This window comes from Eubalaena glacialis, chromosome 13, assembly GCF_028564815.1.
Source record: "Eubalaena glacialis isolate mEubGla1 chromosome 13, mEubGla1.1.hap2.+ XY, whole genome shotgun sequence".
Taxonomy (NCBI): domain Eukaryota; kingdom Metazoa; phylum Chordata; class Mammalia; order Artiodactyla; family Balaenidae; genus Eubalaena; species Eubalaena glacialis.
The window spans coordinates 26,416,172-26,443,253 of NC_083728.1; the positions used below are offsets into that span (position 1 = coordinate 26,416,172).

General features: G+C 51.3%; 1 pseudogene; it reads right to left on the reverse strand.

Moving 5' to 3' along the window:
- Positions 1 to 3,828: 3,828 nt before the first annotated feature.
- LOC133104149 (uncharacterized) lies at positions 3,829 to 21,716 on the reverse strand (annotated as a pseudogene).
- Positions 21,717 to 27,082: the final 5,366 nt, after the last annotated feature.

Below are 27,082 nucleotides of genomic sequence, written 5' to 3' on the forward strand. Positions count from 1 at the left end.
GTTTCCAGCAATAGTGTATCTTCAAATGTGAGCAGGGCCTGGATTAGTGGTGATGAGTTCATCCATCCATCATCCATCTATCCATCCATCCATTCATTTATGTGTTCCTCAGATATTTATTAAGTACCAACTATGTACCAGGCACCAGGACTGCATTAATGAGTCATGGTCTCTCCCCTCATGACTTAATAGTTAGAGAGACAGACACAGAACAAGTAAGCAGACCAATAAAATGCAATAAAATAAGGACAAGTTGTGCTAAGAGTTTTGAAAGAAATGAAGGTTGAGATGGGAGTAGTGGAGGGCCTCTCCGATGAGATGATTTCTAAGTTGACTTAAAGGATGAGAAGAAAGCACCCCAGGCAGGGTGAGGGGAGGAGGGAGAGGGAACAGCTTGGGTAAGCCTGCCGTAAGGAAGATCTGGTGTGTTTGAGCAACTCACAGGCCAGTGAGACTGAGAGGAAGATGGAGGACTGACCTGGGGCCAAGTCAGGAAGAGCCTTGTGAGCTGTGGTGAAGACCGTGGATTTTCCTCTGAGTTGGAAGCCACTGGAGGGTTTTAACCAAGAAGTGACATGATTTGGTTTATGTTTTGAAAAGCCTATTCTGGCTGCTATTTGGAATCTAGGGAGAAAGCAGCTGGAATAATCTAGGTGAGAGATGATAGAGGCCTTGTTCAGTGTGGTATTGCTGGTGGATTTGAGAGTGATTTAGAAAGTAGGACAACAGGATCGGACCAGGTATTGGACTGGGTGTGGAGGAATCAGAGACCTTAGCTGAGGAGCTGTGATCTGGGTGGGGAAGAGCTAGCGCCTTCCATGTTCTTCCTTCTGTGTCCCTTTCTTTCTTCCAGTGAATTTCCCCCCATTCTTTAGGTTATCCCAGTTGTCAAAACACATCCATCCTGTATTCATGTCCTTCAGCGCTCTTGGTTCTTGATGGCCTTCCTCCTGGGTGACTCAGTGCCTTAGCTCCATGGAGCATGGAGGTTCCTCAGAGGTGCCCACTTTGGGGATTAGAAGGTGGAACTAGAGGGGGCAGAGATCCAGCCCCCAGCCTCATTCTAATCAGAGGAACTCCCTTGTCATCTGTTTTATGTATCGGGTTTCTTTGTAAGCTTTTATTTGAAGAAATGGATCATTAGCCTTGAAAAATTGAAAATCACTTCTTAAAAAGGTGTATTGAAAAAAAAAAAAAAAAAAAAAGGTGTATTGATACTTCCTTAAGAAGATCTTCAGGGGTCTTCCCTGGTGGCACAGTGGTTAAGAATCTGCCTGCCAATTCAGGGGACACGGGTTTGATCCCTGGTCCGGGAAGATCCCACATGCTGCAGAGCAGCTAAGCCCGTGCACCACAACTACCGAGCCTGTGCTCTAGAGCCCGTGAGCCACAACTGCTGAGCCTGCGTGCTGCAACTACTGAAGCCCGCACGCCTAGAGCCTGTGCTCTGCGACAAGAGAAGCCACCGCAATGAGAAGCCTATGCACTGCAATGAAGAGTAGGCCCCGCTGGCCGCAACTAGAGAAAGACTGCTCGCAGCAACGAAGACCCAACGCAGCCAAAAATAAATAAATAAAATAAATGAATTTATTTAAAAAAAAAAGACCTTCAGGAGTGATGCCACTGGGGAAGGCCTTAGGCCACCAAAGCAGGTGAGTGGGAGAGGTGTTTTGGGCTATTTGCTCCCCAGCTGAGCTTAGAGGCCCAGGGTGGGGTGGCAGCAGGGAGGGGCCATATGGGGTGGAGGGAGTAGGAGGGTGGTCTTTGGAGCCAGTGTCTTGATTTCTAGCGTCAGAAGTGGTGTTACCCTGCCTGGCAGATGGGAATAATCGCACACCCTGTCAGGCAGCACCCAATGTTATCGTGAGGGTCTAATGGGATAACAGATGTGTCTGCAGACTGTAAAGTGAGGTGCATCTGGTAAAGTCATAGGAGAGGAATGAGGGGCTTCTGTGGCTGGTGAGAGAGGCTCTCTCATGCTTGGACAGGTCATTCTTGCTGATGAGCAAGCCGAGGCCTGCCCAACTTTTCCTAAGGTCCTGAGGAGGTGTCTCCATTCAGTCATTTTGTACTCAGTATCTACCTTGTGCCAGGTGATGCGGTCACACATAGGTGGGAAAATTCTGGGCTTGGGGTAAGGATTCACGTCTCCTCTGGGAAAGTGTGTTCCAGCCTCCACCTTATCTTAGGTGCGTCATATACCCATCAAGGGCCAGGAGGCTTTGCAAGGCCAAAGTGCGGGGCAGTCCTGCCCTCTTGCCCCAAGACCTCTTGATGGCTCCTGCACTGGGGTCTCCTGTTGGGGACTTTTTTCCTTCAAGGTGAGGCTTGTGGTTCATTCTTGTAAAACAGGTCAGGGAGTCAAGTAGAGAATTCACAAGTGGTTTGCTCTGGGCTCCAATCTCCTCTTACAGGTCAGGGACCCTGCACCAGACCCATGAAGGTCCCTCCGCGGTTTGGGCTGCACAGTAGAGAATCAGCCTCCAGGAGGGCCTCCCCAACAACTTTTCCAGTTTCCAGAGGCCAGCTGGGGTTCCTGGGCTGCTGACTACTTGCTCATTCCCAAGACAGAGACTGTTATGAGCCTCTATAACAGTCTGAAGTTTCTCCTCATCTGCCTTTTTCTGGGGCCGGGCCTAACCTGCTATGGGCTTTGGCAGGTGGTCGGGCGTGGGAGGGGGCGTCTGTCTGCTTTGCCATCTCTCCACCCTTGGCAACCACGGAGCTGTTTACATTTCAGACTGCAAAGCCCTCTAGTGCCCAACCTTTCTCTGCTCACTGCTTGGCTCTGCCTGGGCCACATGGGACTGGGATGTTGGTGGGGAGGAGGGCTCCTGGCTCTCTCCCTCCATGGCACTGCTTTTGGGCACATGACAATCACCTCACGCTGAGGTGCGGCCGTCTCACAGTCACTCACCTCCTTGGGGGTCTGACTGCTTCCCTCTGTACTCAGGGCCTCCCAAATATCTCTGTGTCCCGTGGTCCCCCCTTTCTTAGGGACTCTAGTTAACTTCTCTTCCCTGCTTCCTTTCTCTTCCTCCCTCTTGAGCCGGGAACCTTTCCTGTGTGTGCAGATTCCTCACATCCTTTCTACACCCCATCCTCTCAGGGCCTGGGCTTTTGAAGCTCAAGCCCTTTCTCCATTTTCTGAGGCACCTCCCTTTTCTGAGACACCAAATACAGAATTCAGAATACCTCTCTGAGGGGCCAAGGGAAAACAGGAACTATTAGGGAGAAAACCCCTTCATTTAAACATTTCAAAACAGTCTGGCCGGACTTCCCTGGTGGCACAGTGGTTAAGAATCCGCCTTTCAGTGCAGGGGGTGGGGGTTCGATCCCTGGTCCGGGAAGATCCCACATGCCATGGAGCAACTAAGCCCGTGCGCCACAACTACTGAGCCCACGTGCCACAACTACTCTGGAGCCTGTGAGCCACAACTGCTGAGCCCACGTGCCACAACTACTGAAGCTGCTGTGCCTAGAGCCCATGCTCTGCAACAAGAGAAGCCACCACAATGAGAAGCCCATGCACCGCAACGAAGAGTAACCTCCGGTCACTGCAACTAGAGAAAGCCCGCGCGCAGCAACGAAGACCCAACGCAGCCAAAAATTAAATAAATAAATAAATAAATAAATAAATAAAACAAAAAAAACAACAGCCTGGCTACCTTCCAGAACCCCTTAGCAAACTCAGAACCAGACGCCTTCTCAAGCAAGAATCATCTTTATTGAAACTGATTTTCCATTGTGACTGTAGCCATTCTTGGACTCTCAAGTGTTTGGAGCACTTGTGGCTGAGGGGAGGGACTGGCCCTCAGTAAGAACTGGTTATTCCTCCGGAACAGTCAGTAGCAAGTAATCCTGTGGATAGAAGCAGGGAGATGCACCCCATCTGTCCTCGCCGTGCAAAGCCAGCTCTCCCCGAAGCTGCTCCTGCCACTCCTGAGAGGGACTGTGTGTCCTGAGGGCACACCTTCCCCTGGTGGCAAGAGGGCAGAGTCAGGGACTGACTGGACGAGGGGATAGAGTGGAGGGGGAGGAGGGTTTTGGGAATGTTTGTGAGGGAAGGACAGACCAGTCTTTGGGGCTCTTCCTGAAAGCCTTTGTATCAAGGGGCCTCTCACATTTCTATAGCACTGGGGTTTGTCCTGCTTGGGTCACCCTGAGGTGGGCCTCTCACCCAGCTAGAGCCTTTCATGTGCTCCCACCCACAATGCTCAAACCTCTGCCAGACCCGACCATGGTGCTGGAATCCATCTGTTCCTGCACCTATTTTCCCCATAAGAATGGGAGCTCCTGGAGGGTTCAGGCATTGGATCTAACTCATCTCTATCCCCACATCACCCAGCACAGGGCCAGGCACAGAACAGCCGGTGCCATTTATTGACTGAATGAATGAGTGAGCGATGAGGGCAGCCATGGAAGGATGTACAAGTTGTGCACTGCCCAACTCTAGGTGGTGCCGTTCAGGTACACTACAGTATGAGTGGTGCATTCTAGAGTTGTACGACGTGTAACCAGCACAACAGTGCGGGGCAGCCTAGAAGTGAATCAATGAGTGAGCCAGTGAGCCCACCCACCCTTTCTCCCCCTGCCTCTATAGGTCTGGTTATATGGCAGCTGCTGGGGCTGTGCCCTGACTTTGTTCTTTTTTGTACTCAGAGCTATAGAGTACCCTCTCTGGCCCACACTGCCAGGATTTGTGACATCATTTATGGAGCAGCCCCAGCCCCTGTATTACCTCTAGAAGCCCTTCTAGCCCCGACCTGCTAGAGTCACCCTGAGTGGACCCTTCTCTACTAGGGCCACCCTGGGCTGAATCTAAGTCAGGGTCTGAGGGTGGAGGTGGGGGAGTAGCACAGGACAGGAGCTGGGGTTTTATGATAGGAACTCCTGCTGTCCCCTCCTGCCTCCTTCTACACAGTAACTTCTGGGTCTTGAAAGCAGATTTCTAGTGTTTCCTGAATGTCAGAACTGGGAACTGGGAGTCCTGGGTCCAGGATTCGGCATAAGCTGGGAGTCCTGAAGCCCAAACTTTACATCTGGGATGGTGGGTCACATTCTGTCAAATGTTGGAGTAGGGCTGGGTAGTAAGATCAGTGGCCCTAACAATTCCTCGTGTTTGCCAGGGGAGTCCTCACTTCCAGCCCATGGGGAGAACTGTCTTTATCTCTATTATACAGACAGAGGCAACAGGCTGAGAGACCACTAGTGGCTTGCCTTGTCATGAGGTCATACAGCCAGGAGGTTCTGTCTGATTTTCTCTCTGCCTTGCCCCAAACATCCCTTCCTGTCCTGCTGTTTAAGAGTGGGAGCCTTTTTAAGGTGGAACAAAGAAATGAAGGGCATCTCTAAGCTCTGCCCTTTCCCATCAGCCTCTTCTCAGGTTTACCCACAGAGGGAAGGGAAGAGGGCCAAGGGGGCAGGGTGACTCCAGGGGCAGGTTCAGAGCTGGCAAACGCCCCCGGAAGCACCTCCGTGGTTCCTCTGCTGGTTTTCTCTGCCCTCTGGTCTCTGGCTGCATCTTACCTTCCTGGCATTTAGCCAGCCTATGGCTGCCCTGGTTCCCACCCTCTGGCAGTTCACAGATAGCAGGTGCCAGAGGCAACAGCCCTGTTCTGGGGTTCAGGACACCTGAGTTCTAGGGTGGTGGATGGTCCAGGGTACAGGCTTTGAAGTCAGATGAACCCCAGTTGGAATCTTGGCTCTGCTGCTCTGGGCAAGTTTCTCTGCCTTTCTTTTGTAAAATGAGAAAAATAATAGCATCAACTTCATGGAGCTAATTGTGAAGATCACCTGTGTGAGACACTGAAGCTCTCAGTGAGCCTAGGGTGTGGCCCCCTGAGGGATTCATGGAGCCCCCCAGAGCCCCAGTTTCCTCATCTGTAAATGGGGCATCCCACCCAGGATGGCTGTGAGGAGCCGGTGAGATAAGGAAGGTAAAGGGCTTTCCACATGGAGTGCCTCTTTTGCCCAAGCCTCAGCTTCTGCCTCTGCAGGATGGGGACAAGGCACCTGTAGGACCCCACGGCCCTTCTAGCTCTGACCTCCCACATGTGCCTCAGGAAGCTCCTTTTCCCAGCATTTACCTTGGAGCGCTCCATCCGCGCCTGGTCGAAGGAGATGCCCTTGACGTTGGGCAGCAGGAGGCCTTGTTCTCTGAGCAGATCTGCAAGAGGGGAGGGCGGGGGAGCTCAGTGCCCTGTGGGCAGGGGTCTGTGGGACTGGGTGTGTCCTCCTCTCCCCCATCAGGCCACCTCACTCCAGAAGGTCAGGTCTCTAAATAGCTCCTCTACCCGTTTATTAAAAATCTATCTGAAGGGAATTTCTTCTTGAATATATTCAATAACTATGAACACATTTTTATGAAGATGCTCTTCTTAGCAGCATTTTAAGGATACTTGCAGCAGATACTTGCAGTGTGACCTTGGGTAAGTCCTTGGGTAACTTCTCTGGGCCCTCTGAAAGATGAGGAGGTGAGTAATGTCTGAGCTATTTATCCTACATGTACTTCCTGAGCGTCTCCTGGATGGGAGGCACTGAACAAGGGTGGCAACACACCAAAAAACAAAGACCAGGGGTCCCTGCCTTCCGGCAGCTCACCATCTGGCTGGGGACGTAGGCACTGACTAAATCATCATGTGGGTAGACAGGTGAAGGTTACACAGACGGCGTGAGGGGAGGCGGAAGGAGAGGGAAGCGCTGAGCGCTCTGGGGCAGAGGAGCCTGACGCGGCTCTGCATTCCTGGAAGACTCACTTCCCACACCTTCCGTCTTCCCAAAACGCTGCCTGCCCTCTGTTACCTCAGGGTCTGCTTCTGAGGGAGCCCAAACTAAGACAGGAGTGTTTGGGGAAAGTTTGATTTTGTTGCTGATATCTAACCTGGGGGTGATGTCTCAAAAAGTTCAGTTTTCTGGCATCTCTCAAAGGTAAAAAAAATCTGCCCCGCTGGCATTTGAACTGAGTGCTAACCGCCCACTTAAGGCGGGGCATGTTTACCATAGGCCCTATCTGGGCTGCTTCCTTTGGGTATGTTACCTACCTGGACCTTGCAGGCGTTGGAATTGTGAGCTGGGGGCTCCACCACCTCTGAGGGCCCTTCCTTTTCTCACTTTCCGTAATGCTACCCCACCTCCCCTGAGAAGCCCTTCGTCCCTCCACTTCTGAGCTCTTCTCACCACCAGTGGCCTGGGCAAAGACCAGGAGGACACACATGGCCCCTTCCCCACCCCGCCTCCTTCTGCCTGGCCCGTGGGCAATTCTTAACCAACCCCAGGGGACAAGGCAAAAGCTAGCTGTCTGTGCAGGGCTTCGGGCATGGTTGATGTGGCTCGCAGCCACGCTGTATGTGGGCATGAGGAGAAACGCGGTGGCGCTCACTGTTGTGATGGGGGAAGAAGCTCTTCAGAAGCTCTAAGAGAAAGGCTTCCAGACGTTCCTCCTACAAGAGATGAAAGAGGAACAGGAAGGTCACTTCAGCTGGTTTGGCAGATTCTGACCACGGGAATGGTGGGGGGACTCCAGTGTACAGGTGCCCACAGGAGATCAGGAGTAGTCCTGGGAACTCCACTTTTGAAGGGCATTGGAGCCAGATGACTGGATTAGTGAAGGGACTGGGGAAAGTTGGGGGCCCTGAAGAAGGGTTGCCTCACCCCAGGTCACAGTAACTATCTTCATATCTCTGCAGGGCAGTCCAGGAAACCAGTTGGGCCAGAGAAAACCCCGGGGCCAGAGCTTCACAGGGACCAGCTTTGGGTCAGTCCAAGGAGGAACTCTCCAGTGCTGAGAGCTGCTTGGTAATGGGGCAAGAATTGTCTCACTGAGAAAGCAAGCCTCCTGTCACCAGGGATGTTCAAGAGGTCTTGACCAGGGCTGCCCCAACCCATTTGGACAGATTGGGAAAAAACTCCCTTTCTCCGAGACACTCGTTTCCCATCTGTTGGGAGACTGTCATAAACATATTCATATTTGTATCGTCTGTGATGTGGGTGGCTTGTGCCGTGCGCAACCTGTCCAACCATACCTGGCAGCCCTGGTCTGGATGACTGCCTTCTGAAGATGTCACAGAGGGGACCCCTGACCCTGGGAAGATGATCTCTAGGACCTCTAAACCTGGGATTCTATGCAAGTAAAGCCAGAGCAAGGAGGCCTGATACAACAGGGATGATAATTTTGAAGTGTTTCCTGTTCATGTTCTCATTTAGCCCTTTGTTTTATTGTTTTTCCACCTTGCAGCCTTCCTGCATTAGGGCTAGACAACAAGGCTTACAGTCCTGTGGTAGTGTAGGGTGGCGGGATACCCCCAGGGTGGGGAGAAAGGGAGTTATTTTATGGGGCCTCCCTCAGACAGGCAAGGGCAGTGAAAAGCTCTTCCAGTGTAGGAGCAAGAACAACACCTGGGGGAAGAGACCATGTGCTCCACGCATGGCCTCGTTAACAGTGGGGCCAGTGCAGCGAGGGCCCAGACCAGTCACACTACAGCAGAAACCCCGTACTGCCACGTGTGGGTGCAGGTGGCACAAGTAGCTTAGGATGCCATGCTGGGAAGCCCACGGGTGAGGAAAACCAGAGACAGGATGCACAGCCCTGCTGGGAAGCACAAGCTAAACATTCTCCTGAAAGACAAGGAGGTGCCCTTAAAAATCCCGGTGTCATCCTGGACGCCTCTCACTCCTTCCCCACAACCACTCCATCAGGAAATCCTGCCAGCTCTACTTCGAGAATGCATCCTGCTTGCGGCCACTCCCCGCCACTGCCACCTGCCACCACCTCATCCAAGCCTCATCAACCCTCTGCATCCTTCTACCGGCCTGCTCAGTGACCTCCCTGCCTCCACCCCAGCCCCCTCCAGTCTGCTCCCCCTCTGCTCAGAACCCTCCAGTGGCTTCCATCTTACTCAGGAAAAGCCCGCCCCCACCCGTAGGCCCAGCGCAGCCTGGCCCCTGGCCCTGCTCGCTCTCTGACCTCCCCTTACCCCTTCGGATCCAACCCTCCGGGCTCCCTCCTGTTCCCTGGCCTCAGGCACACCCTTGCCTTGGAACCTTGGGTCCCCTTCCCCACGTCCCCACAGCTCCCTCCTGCATTGCTCTTCTCTAACCTTCCCTGACTTTCCTTTTGAACATTACCCTCACCGGCACTCCTGATACCCCTACTCCGTCCCCTCCTCGCTTTTCTCCGTAGCATTATCACCTGCCTATATGCTATGTAATTTACCTTACTGTATTTATTGTTTATTATCTCACCTTACCCTGCTAGAACGTGGGTTCCATGAGGCCAGGGACATTTGTTTTGTTCACTGATACATCCTAAGTACCGAAGACAGGGCCAGGCACATAGTAAGCACTCAGTATTTGTTAAGTGCGTGAAAGAATGAAATGGACAAGTTTAAGTTCTGAGCGCTCCCCCCACCCAAGGGCAAGATGAGATCACCCATGGAAAGCAAGTGAGGCTTTCCAGCCCCACATCAACCGCTCAGGGCCTTCTTTCAGGCCTGCCGGTGGGTCCTTCAGGACCACGAGGAAGCCAAGATGGCAGTTGCTGGCGGTGGCGGGGGGATGCAATGCTCAGTGAGCTTCAAGTCACAACACACCTCCCCTCTCTTTCCTTCCCACCCTCCTGTAAACTGCTCCATTCAGCTGAAGCAAGCTAGGAAACTTGCACCCCGTAACCACACTCTCTCCTCCTATCTCTCTCTGTCAACCCTCTTATTTTTTCTGACCATCCCAAACCAAAAATATTTACCTGTTTGGAGTGAACTGGAGTTTTAATTCCTGATTTTTCGAGGAAAACACAGCCTTTGAAAAGAGTTTCTATGAGGAGTTGAAATTCGGTCAGAATAGGAGAGGAATTTACATTCCAGCCAGAGGGATTTCCTTCACTCCCGCCCTCCGTGAATACTTGTCCAGGGCCAGCCCCTCTCACCCGGTCCTCTTGCCGGATCCCATGCTGGTTCATGTGTGTTCAGACCATGAATGTGTGGGTGTTGCCATGGGAGAGAGTACTGGTGGGTGCTGGGTGCTCCTGGAGGTCAGGGGAGGCCAGGGCTGGATACGAGGGGAGGGGGAAAGCTCAGCTGCGTTGAGAGAAAGCCTTTTGCAGTGAATCCTTTGGTGGTAGAAGCACTTGCTGGAAGTCAGAGGACCAGCATTTTGGGGCCTCCAAAATTCACCTGGTTACCTTATAAACCAGAAACTGGACTTTTCGCCACCAGCCAGAGCTGACTGATTTATGGGCCACAGAATCATGCCAACTAAGATCCCAGCATCCTGTTATACGCACCAGATGCTCCTAGGCTCACCTATGGTGGGGCGACCCTTCTGCCCCACGGGCACATTCCCAATTTCAAAGTCTGTGGAGTGGGAAGTAGGAATCCCAAGGGGGCTCAGAATAAAGAAGCTGAAACTTTGATGGAGCTGTATTTCCCCAGAATTCCTCCCCAGGTCCAGCGCTCTCTAGCTTGGGCGCCTCTCTCTCGGGAGCAGAGAACACAGACGCGTTGAGCCCTCCATGAACTCTGTTTCTCTGAGCTTTTTCCTGGTTTTGTGGACAAGGGCTTTGGATGTAGGCATGTCTAGGGGAGAGAGTCAAGGGCACTGAACAGGGGGTATCAGAGGCAAAACACTTTAGTTGCTGAAGAGATCCTTGGGGAGCACTGGGGGCTGGACTTAGGGGAGCAGGTGTTAAAGTATTTTGATGTTCTCACAATAGGTGCAGCTATTTGGGTGTGGACTGATGGAATGTTAGCAGATGACATGCCAGTGGGGTTTGCCACTGCCCTCTGTCACCCTGCCTCAGTCAGCTGGCACTGGAGGGGCCCTCATGTGGCCCCAGGCCCCCTGGGGAACAATAAACTTTGAGGCTTACTCATTCCGGAAACTGAGAAGGAGGAGGTGCTGCTGGGCCCCAGCAGTACCAGGGAGCCCGGCTGGATGACTGAGGCCGTGTGGCCGTCAAGGTGGACAGTGGGAGGATGAGGGGTGCTGATGGTCAGTCCCATGCTCCCTCTGGCCTGATTAGAAGTCTAAATGAGGGTAAAGCAGAGAAGGTGCTGGCTGCGACAGAAGATGCTGTTCCTTAGCCCCCAGCTTGGAGGAATGGGAAAAGGCCGTCTTAGGAGTCACAGTATCTGAGTTTTCATTCTAGCTCTGCAGCAACTTGCTGTGTGACCTTGGGAAGGTCACCTACCCTCCCTGAACTCCATTGAGGTGAAATTACATGCTCCTTCTCTTGGGTTTGCATGCAGGTAAGAGCATAGATTTTGGAGCCAGAGTCCAGCTCTGCTGCTTACAAATTATGTGGCCTGAGACACGTTTCTTAATTTCTCTGTGCCTCAATTTTCATGCTTGTAAAATGGGGATAATAATCATACATACTTCACCAGGTTGTTGTGGGGATTAAATGAGTTAATTTATGTAAAGTGCTTAGAATGGAACATGGCATCTAGTAGTGCCATGTTATCTATTGTTATCTATTGCGGTTATTGTTATATCTATTGTTATTATTGTTTGTCTATCAGGTGCCCTGTTCTCAGAGCCTTTAGAGAGAGCACACTGAGTATGGATTTTGGAGTCTGGGACTGGGTTTAAATCCTGGTTCTGCCACTTACTGAGCAATGTGAGCTTGGGCAAGTGAAGTCATCCTGCTCAGCATCGGTTTGCACATGTGTAAAAAGGGGGTGAGAGGGCAGGCTTTCCAAGGGTCACATCGACATAGGTGGAGGAGTCTGGCACACAGTTGCTGCTCACTACTATCTGCCATGTGTGCACATCTGTCTGCCTCAGGAGGTGTGCCTCAGCAGGGTCGGGGTTTTGTTTAGTAGTGAATAATAATGACAGCCACATGGCCGTGTCACCTGGGTGGGGCAATGAGCTAAGTGAATCGTCTCCCTTAATCCTCACGATACTTGTGAAGAAGGCACAGTAATTTCCAGGGTCCACAGTAGGAAAGTCTGGCCAAATGTAACATGCCTCTGTGGCCCAATCCTGTCCCCTGTTCAAGAAATCTTTCCTGAGATCCTGGCCAAGGTGCTGGGGGAGAAGTTGGCAACATACCCACCTTGGGCCCAGGCTCCAGCGCGCTCAGTGACAATAGCTGAATGAGGTCAGCAGCCTGGAAAAAGGACAAGATGTGTGTTGGCCTTTAGAATCCTGCAGGTCTGTTCTGAACAGGTACATGGAGTGAGAGGGGTGTCAGTGGGATTCAATGAGATGTGATTGTCCCTAACTGAATGCACCATTGGCACACCACTCAGTCGCAGCATGGGAGGAGCCATTCACCAGATTTCTCATCGTGATTTATCTGGAAAGGTTGACTTTTTATTGTTTCAATGATTTTTCCCCCCAGCGTTTTATTGTGAAAATTTCCACACATGCAGCAAAGTTGAAAGAATTTTATAGAGAACATTTGTATATGCATCACCTAGATTCCTCTATTAACATTTTCCTATACTTGCTTTATCACATTCATATTCATCTGTCTGTGATCCACTGATTTTTGAAAATCGTAAATCATTATAGAAGACACTATAAAATGTATACAGTGAAAATGAAAAGTCCATCCCAACACTTCTTCCCCTTTTCTCCTAAATCCTATTCTCAGGGGTAACCACTATTGACATTTTGGAGTATATCCTGACAGACTGTTTTCTGCACACATAGAAGAATGAATAGATGGGAACATTCTAACCAGATGGTCCTGCACCTTGTTTGTTCCTCTCAACATCAGTACATATAGAACAACCCCTTTCTTTTAAACAGCTGCATAGAATTCCACCTTATATAGCCATTACCTGACTTATTTTACCAATTCCCTATTGATGGACACCTAGGTTAACTTTATTTTTCACCCTGTAACAAGTGAAGCTGCAAAGAACACCCTTGCACATGTACCCTCATCCACTGGTGTAAGAATTTCTGTAGACATGGAATCACAGGGTTCACTTCCAGTCTCAGAGCTGCCACACCTGTGTGGAAAGGAGGGAACAGTATGGGGAGGCAGGAGCCCTGGCTCCAGTCCTGACCCTACCTGCTGGGTGACTTGGGAGAGTCACTTTCCCTATCTGGGCCTTGGTTTCCCCATGTTAATAATGGAGCAATAACATTAGATATTCCAGATATAGATCTTGGGATTTCATATTTCAGTGTTTACTGAGCACACCCTGTGTACCCTTCAGAGAGTATACTCTTCATAGTCCCCGTCCCCTAACTGGAGAGACAGTGAACACACAAAGTTACATAAATGAACACACACAAATATACGTATGTGTGTATATGTATATATGTGTGTATATATATATCTTCGCATATATAACTTTACTCATACTCATACATATAGTGAGATCAGTATTTCGAAGGGAAAAGAGTAGAAAGAGAGAGAGGGTTTTGGGTGGGGGAGAGAGAAAAGGCTTACTTTAGATATTTACATGTGGTGGTCAGGGAGCAGCTCTCTGAGGTGATGACATTTGCACAGAGACCAACAGTGGAGAGAAGAGTGTTCCAGGCAGGGAGACAGCATGTGCAAAGGCCCTGAGGTGAGCACCAGCCCAGCCTGTGTGGCTGGAGTGTAGTGGGTGAGGAGACAGAGCTAGAGAGGTGGGCAGGAGCCAGATCTCACGAGGCCCTGGGGCTGCAGAGAGGAGACTGGACTTTATTCAGAGCATGATGAGGAGCTGCTGGGGGCTTCTGAGCAGTGATCTATCTGTATTTCTCCCTCATGTGATGCCCTCATCGACCCTGGGAACTTGCTCTTCCCGTTGACTTCTGTGTGTGTGTGTCTGTGTGTGCCTCCTTGCCACCATTCAGCCACCTCCTCAGAGATGTCTTCACTGACTACAGTGTCCAGGGTAGCTCTCTCACCTCTACCACACACTTGCTGATCCATTGCTCTGCTTATTATAAATAAGATACATTATTTTATTTATCTGTTTTCTTGCTCAGTGTCTATTCCTCCGGTAGACTTTGATCTGTGAAAGGGCAGGGACCCTGTGTGCACAGGGCATGGCACATGGTAGGCCTTCAATACATGTTTGCAGTATAAATGTTATGAAGAGAGGAACAACAAAGGGGTGTTCAAGGAAGTCTTTCCAGAAGAAGGAACTTCTATACTGGGTTCTGAAAGCTGAATAAGAGTTCTCCAGGTGAGGTCCAGAGAGGGGAAGTGACTTACCTAGGCTCACCCAGGAAGGCATTTATGCCACCTGAGCCTTGCTTTCTTCATGTGAAAAGTAGAGCAGTAAAGTAATGTACTTCCTTTTCTCAAGTACTCACCGTGGGGTCCTGGAGGTTCACATGTATCTCCTTGCTGGTGTAGAGGCAGGACAGGATGTCATTTTAGGTTTCCAGTGAAAAGGCCAGGTCTGCCAGGCTGCCCGGGGCTAATTTTGGGAGGGGCTTGGGGGCCAGGTGGTCAGGCCTTGGGGCTCTCTGGCCTGGGCTGCAGGGGTCATGAGCTTTAGAAAAATGAAGGAGGAAGGAGAAATTCAGAGGGGACAGTCTCCTCAGCCAAAAACTGGTTACAGCTAACATATGGAGGGTTCACTATGTGCCAGACACAGCGCTGAACATTTACAGGCACAATCTCATTTCGACCTCACAACGGCATCATGAGATGGAAACCATTTGATAGATGAGGAAACTGAGGCCCAGAGGAGTGAAGTGACTTTCTCAAGATCCTATACATGGTAAGAGGTGGAGCTGGGTTTTGAACCCATGAGCTACGCTTCCTTGCTTCTCCCTCATGTAACCCCATTCTTTTCTCCGTGCCTTTGTTAACAGTGCCTCCTTCCTATCCACTCAAATCCTCCTGTCCTCCTGACTCACCTGCTACCATCGCATGGAGGAGAGGGGCAGCCAGCCTCATCGCTTCTCTGGGCCTCGGTTTCCCCATCTGAGGGGTCCCTTCCAGCTGGGCGTTACACGCGGTCCTGCCGCTCCTGAGCCACCCCACCTGCCCTTTTGTTGGAGCCTGATTTTCACTTGTGGGACATACAGCCCCGTGGCCTCTCCACCTTTCCAGGGTCGAGCGGGACTTCCCAGGCTCAGTGTGAGCTCCGGAGGGTGGGGCCTGCCTGGTCTGCCCTTTCTTCTCCCATCCCCTCTCTCCTCTTTTGCCCACCACTTCCTTCGCTTGCTCCTTCTCCTCCTCCTTCTCCTCTGCCTCCTATCCAGAGAAGCCCCACCTCACTTTCCTCTGTGCCCATTCTCCCCCAGACCAGTGGACATCCCCAGAGGGTCTGCCCTGTCCAGGGGCTGGCTCACCTGGACTTTCATCAGGATGGCCTCCTCCATGAATTCTGTGGTGGTGACATAGTGCTGGAAGTCTTCCGGGCCGGAGATGGCTGGGGCTGCAATGAGGAAATGGAACTGGGGCTCAGCTTCCCTGGGGGATGGAGGGAAGGGCATGGGGAGGCACTGAAGCAGCGAGAAATTCCTTCTCCCTCTCTGCTTAGCTTTAAGTTCATTGTGGGCTGGGCCTCAGCTTCTTGTAACAATGAGCATTTATTGAGCCATAACTCTGTGCCAGGTTTTATGTATTATCACAACAGTCCATTCTATGAGCCTGTGATTAATCCCATTTTACAGACTGGGAAACTGAGGCTCGGGGGGAAATGATTTACCAAGGTCATAAGACATAATGCCCTTTATCCCCTCCACTAGGAAGTAGGCTCCCCATGGGAAAGCTTTGTCTGTTTTATTTCCCATCATATTTCCAGATCCTAGAAGAGTTCCTGGCACACAGTAGGGGGACAGCAGATAAGCCTCTTCCTTGGCTGGGAGCTACGAACACAGAGTGATGTGTAATAGGTCTTCCAGCAGCGAGTTGAGCAGGGTTGTGGCCAGGGGACACCCCTGGAGGGAAGGCATGAGGGGGTCATTGTTGAGGTCAGGGTGAGATCAAGGGGCTGTCCCTTGGGGTCACACCCCTCTCTCAGGGGGCGGGGCAGGGGGAATGAGCAACTTATTATCTTCTGTAGGAGGAAGGGCAATGCCTCATCCAGGACATCTGTCACCAACCCCAGAGCTTTGTTTACAAGGAGGGGTTCCATCCTAGGGGTGGGGAGAGCAGGTGGGGTCTGAGACACCATGGAAGGGGAGACTGAGGCCATAGAGGGGAGTCCAGGGCAGGGCTGAGGAAAGCCCCAGGGGGCCTGTGAACAGGGAAGCTCAGGGTGGCTGCTTCCTTCCCCGCCTGGTGTCCCTCTCCTCTCCTCTCTCCTCTTTCTCCCCTTTCCTTTTCTGTTTTTTTCCCTTCTTGCCTTCTTGCTTTCTCTCTTCCAGACTTTGTCCTCCTCCACTTTATTTCTTCTTGATTCTCCCTTTCTGCCTCTCTTGCTTTATTTCTCTCTTTAATAAAGGTCTCTGGGATTTTCAAAGAGGGAGAGATCACACCTGGCAGTGGAAGTTAATGGAAGGCTTCCTGGAGGAGGTGGCTTTTTTGTTAGGTATAGTAAGAATCATAAGCAATGGCCACTTTATGCGGCAGGTTCTGTGCTAAGTAGCTCACAGGGGTTAGCTCATCTCTTCCCCACAACCACCCCATGCTGGCTGAGTTCTGTGATCCTGTTTATTGGTGAGAAAACTGAGGCTCCTGGAAGCCAAATAGCTTGGCCAGGGCTCCTGGTGTTAGGAAGCAGCCAAGCCAAGATATGACCTGCGTGGATGCACACTTTGGCCATAACATTCAATGTGAAGGCAGGAGATACTGATGGGTGGTGTGTACAGCTGGTAGTCTTGGAGATGACCCTGTCCCTGACACCCTTGGTCACTCTAGACAGCTCAGGCTGGGGAGAGGCAGCCTAAGACTGAGACTCTCTGGGGAGGGTCTCAGTGAAGGGCTGGGTACAGGAGTGGTGGGGAGTAGGTACTCACTGCTCCAGAACCTCAATGCTCAGGTATCCTGGTGGCGTGTGGCACTCCTTGAAGGCCACGCTGGTCTTGTTCCCCGTCTGCTCCAGCCATACCGCGATGCAGATGTTCTTGATGACTTTGAGCCGCAGGATCCTGTAGGGGCAGCATGTCTGGGCAGGCTCCAAGCCGCAGCCCAAGATTGAGTCCAGAAGTCACAGGCTGGTGGGGCCTGCAGTTGTCTGGAGGGCTCAAATGAAAAACTGGAAGAGTTCATTAAAAATACAGAGTTCAAACTTTGGAAAACCGAAAAGATCTGGAAACTCTCGGCCAGCATCCTCACAGGGCGGCTGATGTGACCTTGAGATGGGCCACATGCTCTGCTGTTTGCTGCAGTCCCCACCAGGCCAAGAGTCAAGCTGCATTTTTACTGCACATCATTATAAGGGTGATGATATGTTTATTGTATAGCAGAGAAATATTTCTCTGTGCCCACATCCCTGTGAAGAAAATATTTCTTTGTGCTCACTTTTCTATTAAAAAGGGAAGCTAGACAAAGAATGCCATATGTCACAAAAAAAAAAAAAAAAAAAAGAGAGTGGGCGTATTCCTAAGGGGCATGTAAGAATATTCCTGTTTCATGTGCAAATCACTCCCTTTATTGGCTGTTGTGTTTACAACCCCAGGTTGACATCATCATCCACAGTTTAGTGAGCGGTGTGAACTCTTACAACAGCCAGGGGCAGTAGGGGACTTGATCATAACACGTTGTGGATGAGGCCCAGAGGACGGACGCCCTTACTCAAGTTGCCTGGATGGTAAGTGGGATTGGAGTCCAGGCGTGGTGGACCCCGAGGTGAGCTTGAACCAGACCCTCCTTGGATCATCCCGTGAAAGCATCTGCCTTTTACTCAGATGGGGCACATGTCCCCTGACATGGAAGTCAGAGGGTTTTATCTCAGCCTCTGCTGCAGGTTCACTGTGTGATCCTGGGCAGGTCCCTCTCCTACTCGGTGCTTCAGTTTCCCTATCACAAAAAAGTGGCTTTGAAACATGCCCAAGTGGAAAGGATTATTGTAACCCTTTTGGTGACATAGGCCGCAGACTTTTGCTAGCCTTGCATGGCTGCCTGGAACCGAGGGAGGTGGGGAGGAAGCCCCCAGGGCACACACTCACCTCTAGAGCGAGAGGTACAGTTTGCTTTGCAATGTGACCTGCAGCAGGCTGTCACTCAGGATTTGTAGGGTGACCTCGGAGCCTTTGGCATCTTCTGTGACCACCCTGTGAGTGGGTTGGGGGGTGTTGTTTGTATGGCCTGGTAAGGCCCCTGTGACTCTGTGGAGTGTGTGTGTCTGTATTGGCTAGAATAGGGGCAGACCCCAGGAGGGGTGGGGGCAGCTTTGGGACACCCCTTCCCGGACTCTCAGCCCAGCTGCAGAACACTGGGCTCTAGTTGCAGCCTGTAAGCCTTGAAGACCTGGGAAGGTCCCTTTCCTTCTCCAGGCGTCAGTGTCACCCTCTACAAAATGAGAATACAGTGGAGGACCTGTCCGTGCACATTTAACAGGTCTGAATTCAAATATAAGGATTCTGCAAAAAAGACGTGAGCAGGCAGGAGTCAGAGAGAGCAAGACGGCTGGTGATCCCACCGCCTTCCACTCAGGGACCACCTGCCCTGCTGAGCATCCAAGAAGGAGGACATGAAACTTCTGCTCCCCATGATGGCCTCAGGTCCTCGCATCTCCCTGAGCTAAGAGGAACCCAGAGTTTTATGTACTTTTTGAACATTAGATACAAGCTGGTGACTTACCTGGTGCCCACTGGAGTGGGCAGCAACAAGTTCCAGTGCTGGAGGAAGACCTGGATGGACTGGGCTCCCCAAAGGCTGTATGCCTGCCTCTACCATGGCACCTTCCAGAGGTTTTTGAAGAATGACTTGGACCATGTGGGGTTTTTCCTACGGCCCTCCCAAGCTGGTGCCCTGTGCCAGGATGGGTGAGTAGAGGTGGTGCAAATGCACAGGCAGGGGTGAGTGGTGGCCAGTCCTAGGCCTTAGGATGGGCTGGGGCAGGTGTGGGCCCAGCACCCTCCTCCCAGGCCTCTCTGGGAAGCACCCCTACCCACCCCAGTGCCCTAGCTTTTCATTTCATTTCACCCCCATCAGAAAACTTCTTCTGGACTCTATCATCTTAGGACCCATCTGGCTCTCCCTCCTCATTCTGGGGGATGGATTCGGAGGCCTACCTGTGGCTACATAGGTTGACCTTGCAGGAACCCCTACCCCAACCTACATAAATATCATTCATTTATGTTGGTACTTATTTTGCCAGAAGTCTCCAACTCATTTGCCTTCAGGGCCAAGCAGGTAACGTAAAGGGAGTGGAGGAGGTGTCTGGGGACTGACTTAGGGACTACAGATCCTACACCAATGATTGCCACGTGGGAGGTCAGGCCAGGTGTGGCCAGATCTTTGTTATAGAGAGAGTTGCTATTAGGGGTTGAATTGTGTCTGCCTTCCACCCCCCAATTCATATATATATATATATATATATATTTTTTTTTTTTTTTTTTTTAATATTTACTTATTTATTTATTTTGGCCGCACTGGGTCTTAGTTATGGCACACGGGATCTTTAGTTGCAGCATGCAGACTTTTTAGTTGCGACATGCAGACTCTTAGTTGCGGCATGCGAACTCTTAGTTGCAGCATGCATGCAGGATCTGGTTCCCCGACCAGGGATCGAACCCGGGCCCCCTGCATGGGGAGCGTGGAGTGTTACCCACTGGACCACCAGGGAAGTCCCCCAGTTCATATATTGCGCTCCTAATCCCCACCTTATAATGTGAACTGATTTGGAAATAGGGTTGTTGCCGATGTAGTTAAGATGAGATCGTACTGGAGTAGAGTGGGCCCCTAGCCTCATGTGACTGGTGTCCGTATAAAAAGGGGAAATTTGGACACAGACACAGACACACAACCAGGGAGATTGCCAAGTGAAGAGGAAGGCAGAGATCAGGTGATGATTCTACAAGCCAAGGAAAACCAAAGACTGCCAGCAACCCTCCAGAAGCTAGAGGAGAGACATGGAAAACGCCTTGATCTCAGACTTCTAGTCTCCTGAATTTCTGTTGTTTAAGCCACTCAGTTTGTGGTACTTTGTTAGGGCAGTCCTAGCAAACGAATACAATCAGAAAATCTGGATTTTTATTAAAACACTCCAGATTTTTATATATTGGCAAGTCACTAAAATATTTAAAAAATACTACGGGAGTTTGCAATACCCAGGTATAAGCTGAATGTGGAGGGTTGGAGGGCTGCCAGGCTAAGGTCCCTGATTGAGACTCTGCTTTGTTCCTTGGAGGATTTCAGGTGGCTTCAAGAGGTTTAGGGACCATAAAAATGTACTTGCTGAGGGCTTTCCAGGCTGGAGAAAAGCTCCAACGACGCTGGGGCCTCCTACCCACCCACCAGGTGAGAACACTCTTCCTGAGGGGGAAGAAAAGCCAGAAGGCCACTCACCCACCCAGCTGGAGAGGCTCCCCCAGCAGCGGGAAGCTCTGCCCCGAGAGCAGGTCCCCGACCAGCGACAGATCAAGCCCACTGCTCCCTTTGGAGAGGCCTTCCCTTACGAAGGGCCGGTGGTCCAGGATGGCGACTCCTTCACTTGTGGCCCCCATCACAGGGATCCTGGCCACACGGTCCAGGACGTGGTGTTTCGAGAGCAAGCCTGAAATGTCTGAGGACAAGGCCCTCCTCAGGGCGGGGCTCACCTTTCATTCAGTCATTCAACAAAGGCCCACCAGCACCTGCTCTGAGTCAGCGATTTAGACAGCCATTTAGCAACAGGTACTTATGAAGCACTTACTCTCTTCTGGGCTCAGGGCCCATGGGTTTCATTCTAGGAGCGGGGGTGTGGGGGCGGGCACAGAAAACAACTGAGCCCTCAGATAAGCAAGCAAGGCAATTTTTGAAAATAAAATGGAGTTGAATTGGAGCATGACTGGGGGGGAGGTCTACTTTAGATAGGGTAGTCAGGGAGAGCCTCTCTGAAAGGGAGGCATTTGAGCTGAGACCTGAATGAAGTGGAGAAATCCACTATTGCAAGATCTGGGGAGAGAGCAATGTAGACAGAGGGAACAGCACATGCAAAGGCCCTGAGGTGGTAATGAGCCTGGTGAGTATGAAACAGAAAGATCAGTGAGGTTGGACTGTGTTGAATGGGGAAGGAGGTGAATGGATAACAAAGAGCTCACAGCCAAGAGTTAGGGAGAGACAGAAAGACAGACAGACAGGACAAGTACAGTACGCTTGGATAAGGCCACAGATGAGGCTTCACCAAAGGGCTGTGGGAACCCAGTGGAAGGAGACTCCTTCTGCTGGGGAAACTGGGACTATTAGAGCTTTGCCTTAAATGGTGACTCAGAATCCATTGTGTTGAGAACGGAGGAAAGAACAGCACAAGCAAAGGAAGAAGGCTGGGAAGTCTATAGTGGTGGTCAGGGCAGGTGGTGGTAGAAGAGGCTGGAGAGGCAGGGCCTTGAAAACCAGGATGAAGAGCTTGGAGCTTCTGAAGGCACTAGGGAGCCACAGCAAGTGTTAGAGCAGGGGAAGGATGGGGTCAGCTCTGGGCAAAGGAAGGCAAATTCTGCTGCTGGTGAGGGGGAGGCCAGAAGAGGAAAAGCCTTGAGTAGGGAGGTGGTGTCACCCTCCACCCCTGCTCTTCCCTGAGTTCCTGCCTCCTGCCACCCACCCCTTAAAAATCTACCTGTTTCCAGCTGATCCTTGCTGAAGCGCAAGAAGACTAAGTGCTGGGCTCCCCTGGGGCCTGGGGCAGCAGCCCCCAGCATAGCAGTGACCCCCAGAACAGCAGCATCCTCCTGGCCAGGACCTGGGGACACAGAGCTGGGAACCCCACTGGCCACCTCACTGGGGAGCCACTGCCTAGCTTCTCGCAGCTCTGCCTCTCCTAGAGCCATCTCTCCAGCTTTCCTTCCCTCGCTCTAGATCTGCTAGTCCTTGAACACAGCCTTACCCCCACCATCTCACATTAGTGCTTTCGGTTCCTTCTGCCTGAAATGTCCTTCCCTCTCAAGTGGGCTCTCTTCAAATCTGGGCTTTGCCACTTCCAGACTGTGTGACCCTGAGCAAGTTACTTGATCTCTCCGTGCCTCAGTTTTCTCATCTGTAAAATGGGGGACAATCATAGATTGCTGTGGGGAATGCACTCAATAATACGTGCAAAGCACTTAGCAAGCAGTGTGCCCAACAGCTGTTAATGTGGCTGTGCGACATTGTGAGACATTAAAACCATGGAGGTTTCTGAATCTTGAGGAGGACAAGGGTTGGGGGTCCTGGGGGAAGCACCACAGTGGCCAGGGTAGGCACCTGGGGGGCTTAAAGCCATGGCTCTTTGCCAACTAGTAGGGAAATACTTCAGTATTTCAAACAGTACGTTTGTACTGGTTCCTGCCTGCTGAGCCTCTGCCCAGGTGGCCAAGGTGGCATAGTTGGGACCCCAGAGCCTGCAGGCAGGGGGCACTCCAGGTGGGCGAGGGTGTGCTGCCAGGAGATGCAGCCTTTGGAACTGCAAGGCAGAGGCCAGCTGGATACAGACACGTCCAGGGCAGATGCCAGTGTAAGCAGGGCCCATTAAGGAGCCACCACATCCCCACCCCAATGCCCATGAAGACACTACCCAGAGGGTAAATGCTGCCTCTGGGCAAAGCCCCCAAAGTGGCTGAGCCTACTCTGGAGTGCCTGAGAACATCCTGGCATTGTCTCGAATCAGCAACATCCAGTTTTTTTTGCTTGATGGCAAGAACTCAAAACAGTGATTAAAATGGGTCCTAAAAAAAAGAAAGTTTCTTGTTTATTTGCAGATGTGAATTTTGGACTGGGAAATTTGTACTCAAGGCATTAACTATTCATATTCTGCTACCAGGCTGATCTTAAATTCATCCACTACTCATCCAACCAGTGTTTAGCCAGTGCCCATGTTAGGCACTTTTCTTAATCAGTTCACCCAAGTCAGGTCTCTCCTCCCTTCCTGCCCTTAGTACTTCACACCATCCCCGAGCCCTCTCCATCTCGTACCAGTCTTGAATCATACTGGCCCCGACTTTTACTTGAGTCCTCGCTATGTAGCAGGCTCTATGCCGAGAGCTTTACAAGCTTTGTTGCATTATTGAATCCTTACCATAACGGTCTGGGATCATTGATAGCAGGCCTATTTTACGGAAATGGGCACAGATAGGAGAAATGGCTTGCCCAAGGTCACACAGGTAGTGGCTGCAGAGCCTGGATTGGAACCCAGTTTGGCTGAGAATCTATGCACCATATCACCACATGATTGTAGGTACTTAAGAAATATTTGCGAAATGCCCATGTTAGCCTCCTTGTCCTTACCTCTCCAAGAATAGGGCTGTCCAGAATCTCTCCCGGGCCTCTGTCACTAGCTTCTCAGAAAGATACAACTTTTATAACCCGAGCTCTGAAGCTCGGGTGGGTGGAAACATGGCAGGAAGTCCAGCCTCCTGGCCGGTTTGTGCTCAGCGGAGCCCTTCAGTGGAGGGAGGGGTCCTCTTGGCACCAGAAGGCTAGGGGCTTCTGGCCAAAACTGATGGGGCTAGTCACTGGGGTCCTAGGGGTAGGCTCTAGTCCTGGGCCAACAGACCCCAGGGAGGAAGTAGGTGGGGGCCTTGTGGTTTTGGGGGTGGGCCCTTTCCCTTAGGAGCCACATCAGTGCTATGAAGCCTGGGGCAGGGCCTCCAGCTCTCAGGAGGGGCCCAAGGAGGCTCCTATTGCAGAATGTAGCAGTCACAGGACCCAAGGGAGTTAGGATGTATGTTGGGGTGTGTGTGGAGGAGAGCAGGGGTAGAGGCAGGCCTGGGAGGGGCCCAGTGACCACATTGTGGCCACTCCCCATCCTCTTTCCATATATGGCACCCATGCCATGCCTCTGCAGCCAGACAGGTCTGGGTTCAATCCCCACTGTCACTCAGTAGCTGTGTAAATGTGGGCCAGTTACTTTCCCTCCTGAGCCTCACTTTTCATGTCTGCAAAATGGGAATAATAATCCATCTATGTCTTTTGGTATTGTGAAGATTCATTGGGGTAATTCATGTGGATGTTCCAAAAAAGTTGCTTATTTTAATTTCCATTTTATAGATGAGATAATGGAGACTCAGAGAGGTTAAGTGATTTACTCAAGGTCACACAGCATGTCTGTGGCAAAACTGGGATTTGAAATCAGGGCCCAGAGAGGAAACTGGCCACCCAGTGAAAGGGAAATTTGGTGTTACTATGTAATGCAGCTCCAAGACCTCGAGTCCTCACTCCCAACCAAACTGCTCTGCAGACGTCCTCTTCCGTGAGAATCTTGACGCCACCATTGTGAGTGCACGTAGCTGGCTGTGTCAGCATCCACTCCTTCATTAACCGCTGTCCAGTGCAGTTATCTCAGTGGTGGGCAGGACTCACCTCTAGGCGGCTTTTAGATTTTCCTTGTGGATAATTCCTTTCCCTTTCACAGTCAGAGATGTGGTTAGGGCAGGTGTTAAACTCCATTCTTGGGCTGGAACATGGCACAGAGGGGCTGATGATGAAAGGGCTGGCTCTGGAAGACAGCAGCTGTGCAGGAAATGCTAGGGCAACGTTAGCTACGTGCTCCCAATGCAGAGGGCCCGGGTTCGATCCCTGGTCAGGGGACTAGATCCCACATGCATGCTGCAACTAAGAGTTTGCAAGCCACAACTAAGGAGCCCACGAGCCGCAACTAAGATCCAGTGCAATCAAACAAACAAACAAACAAATAAATAAATAAGTCAATGGCTGATATTAGTATGGTTTGGTGCCATATTTCAGATGGGATGTACTTATTCTAGGATCTCAGCATCATAAAATCATGGACGTTTTGGTTGGAAGATGCTTTAAAAGTTGGCAGGTCCCCCTCATTTCTGTCGATTGGGTCTCAACATTACTGCCAAGTGCTGTCCTCCTGCCTGGGCAGAGAAAGGCTCTAGGGTTAATTTCCTCATCTGAGTCACTAGGGGCTGGTGCAGGATATTGGTGGAAGCACAGAGGTCTCCCTTCCCTTCCAAGATCTGGCCTCTCTAAACAGGATAGGAGGGAAGATTTTGGCTGGAGCACCATGAATTCTGTATGTTTACCTCATGGACTAATCTCTGCTGAGAGATGGGAGATTTCCTGGGGGTCTCCTCCATGAAAGGGAAGCCCTGGGAAGGACACAGAGAGGTACAAGACATCATTATTATCTGTCTCTGAACCCCAGTCTATTCATCTGTAAAATGGGAAAGTTAACCCACAGGAAGTGTTTAGTACGGTACTGGGAACTGAGTAGCCCTCAGGGAATAGAGGCTGTTAGTTGTCACTGTTATTTTGAGGAATAGAGAACAAACGTATGGATACCAAGAGGGAAGGGGGGGTGGGATGAACTGGGAGATGGGGATTGACATATATACACTATTGATACTGTGTATAAAATAGATAACTAATGAGAACCTACTGTATAGCACAAGGAACTCTACTCAATGCTCTGTGGTGACCTAAATGGATAGGAAATCCAAAAAAGAGGGGATATATGTATACGTATAGCTGATTCACTTTGCTGTACAGTAGAAACTAACACAACATTGTAAAGCAACTATACTCCAATTAAAAAAAAAAAAGAAACCTGGGTCACTGTCCTGCTGTGGATTCAGGTGGGAGGCTGGGGCAAGTGGGTGAGGCTTGGGTTCCCACCACTTCACCAGCTCTGTGTTACTTGAGTTCTCATCTGTAAGACAATAATTCCTGCAAGGCAGGAAGAGTTATTGAGATATCACTTGGTGTTTTTCATTTGCTGCTGCTGCTAAGACTCAGAGGGAAGCAGAGGACTTTTCCCTCCCCCAGCCCAGGAAGGTGCTGGAATTTTGGAGTTCCGGGTCTGCGGCTCCTGCCTCAGGGGTGCACGGATGGCGCCTGTGTGTCAGGGTGCAAATCGGAAGGGGGCTGGCACAGAAGACCACCTCTCTTCTTCTTTACGGGGGGTGGAGACTCTGGGGGAGTGATGAGGGAGCAGAGAGTAGAGGGAGGCGGTGCGGGGTAATGGGTAGGGGCTGCTTGGTAGTTGTGTTGAGCTGTCAGAGCCTCAGTTTCCTCACTTGCCAAGTGGGAGCACCATAGGAGAGGCACTGGGTGAGTGAAGGTCTGTAAGACCCTTAGCCTAGTACCTGCAGAGCAAATACTTGTCTTGGTTTGGGTTCCCTAGAAACAGAACTTGAGACCAGGATTTGAGTGCAGGTAGCTGATAGGGGAGGTGATGCCAGGAGACACTGGTAGGAGAGGGGGAAAGTGAGGCAGGGAGGGAGACAGCCCATAAAGGTGTGTATCAAGCAAGTGACCCCATGGGCACCTGGGGCTCAGTCCCTCTGGGGTGCTGTGGGAGCCAGTGTGGAGTTGTTCCCTGCTCCCAAGGGGTGAGGAAGCAGGGTTATTTATTCACCACCCTCCAGGAAGCCTAAGAGGTTGTGGGCGGTCGGAACCCAGGAGCCATGGCCATGGCTGTTTTGGAGAAGTGCCCCAGTGTGGCCAGGGCTCCAAGCTGCTCACCTCTGACAGGATCCTGTGGGCTGGGACGGAGATCCATTCATCGGCACCAGATGGGACCAAAGACCGGAAGCCCTGCCCCACCCTCCAGGCTCCTCGGAAACTCTCACAATAGAACGTGGCATGACCCTAGGGAGCCAGAGGAGACCTGCCCCAGAGAAGATGGAGATGGACTGTCTCAGCTCCCTTGTGAGTGGGGGCTCAAAACCCAGGTTTAATATGATTTAGAAAAATAATGGAATGTGGGATGTGGACCACAAAGCGTGCCTGGGGGTCAAGGATGCATGTGGGGAGCTGCAGCACAGGGCCCAGCACTCAGCAACTGCCCAGCGAGTGTTCACTGACCCCAGTGTAAGCACCTCGTGCAGGGTCTTGTCCTGTCCCTCTCGGCCTAACCTGTAGGAGTCCTGTAGGATTCCTGTAGGAGAAACTCCTTCCTGGCTGCCTTTCCACGTTGCAAGGTGTTCTTATGGATGTTTTTACTGTGAAGCTGTGTAGCGTCTTTTCCTGAAACACCCGCCTCATGGGATGTGAGCTCTGCGTGCTGGGACAGACCCAGAGTCTGGAGGACAGGGGCCTTATTGTCTGTCCTGAACCTGCTGGCATCAGGAGGGCCAGGGAGACAATGACAGT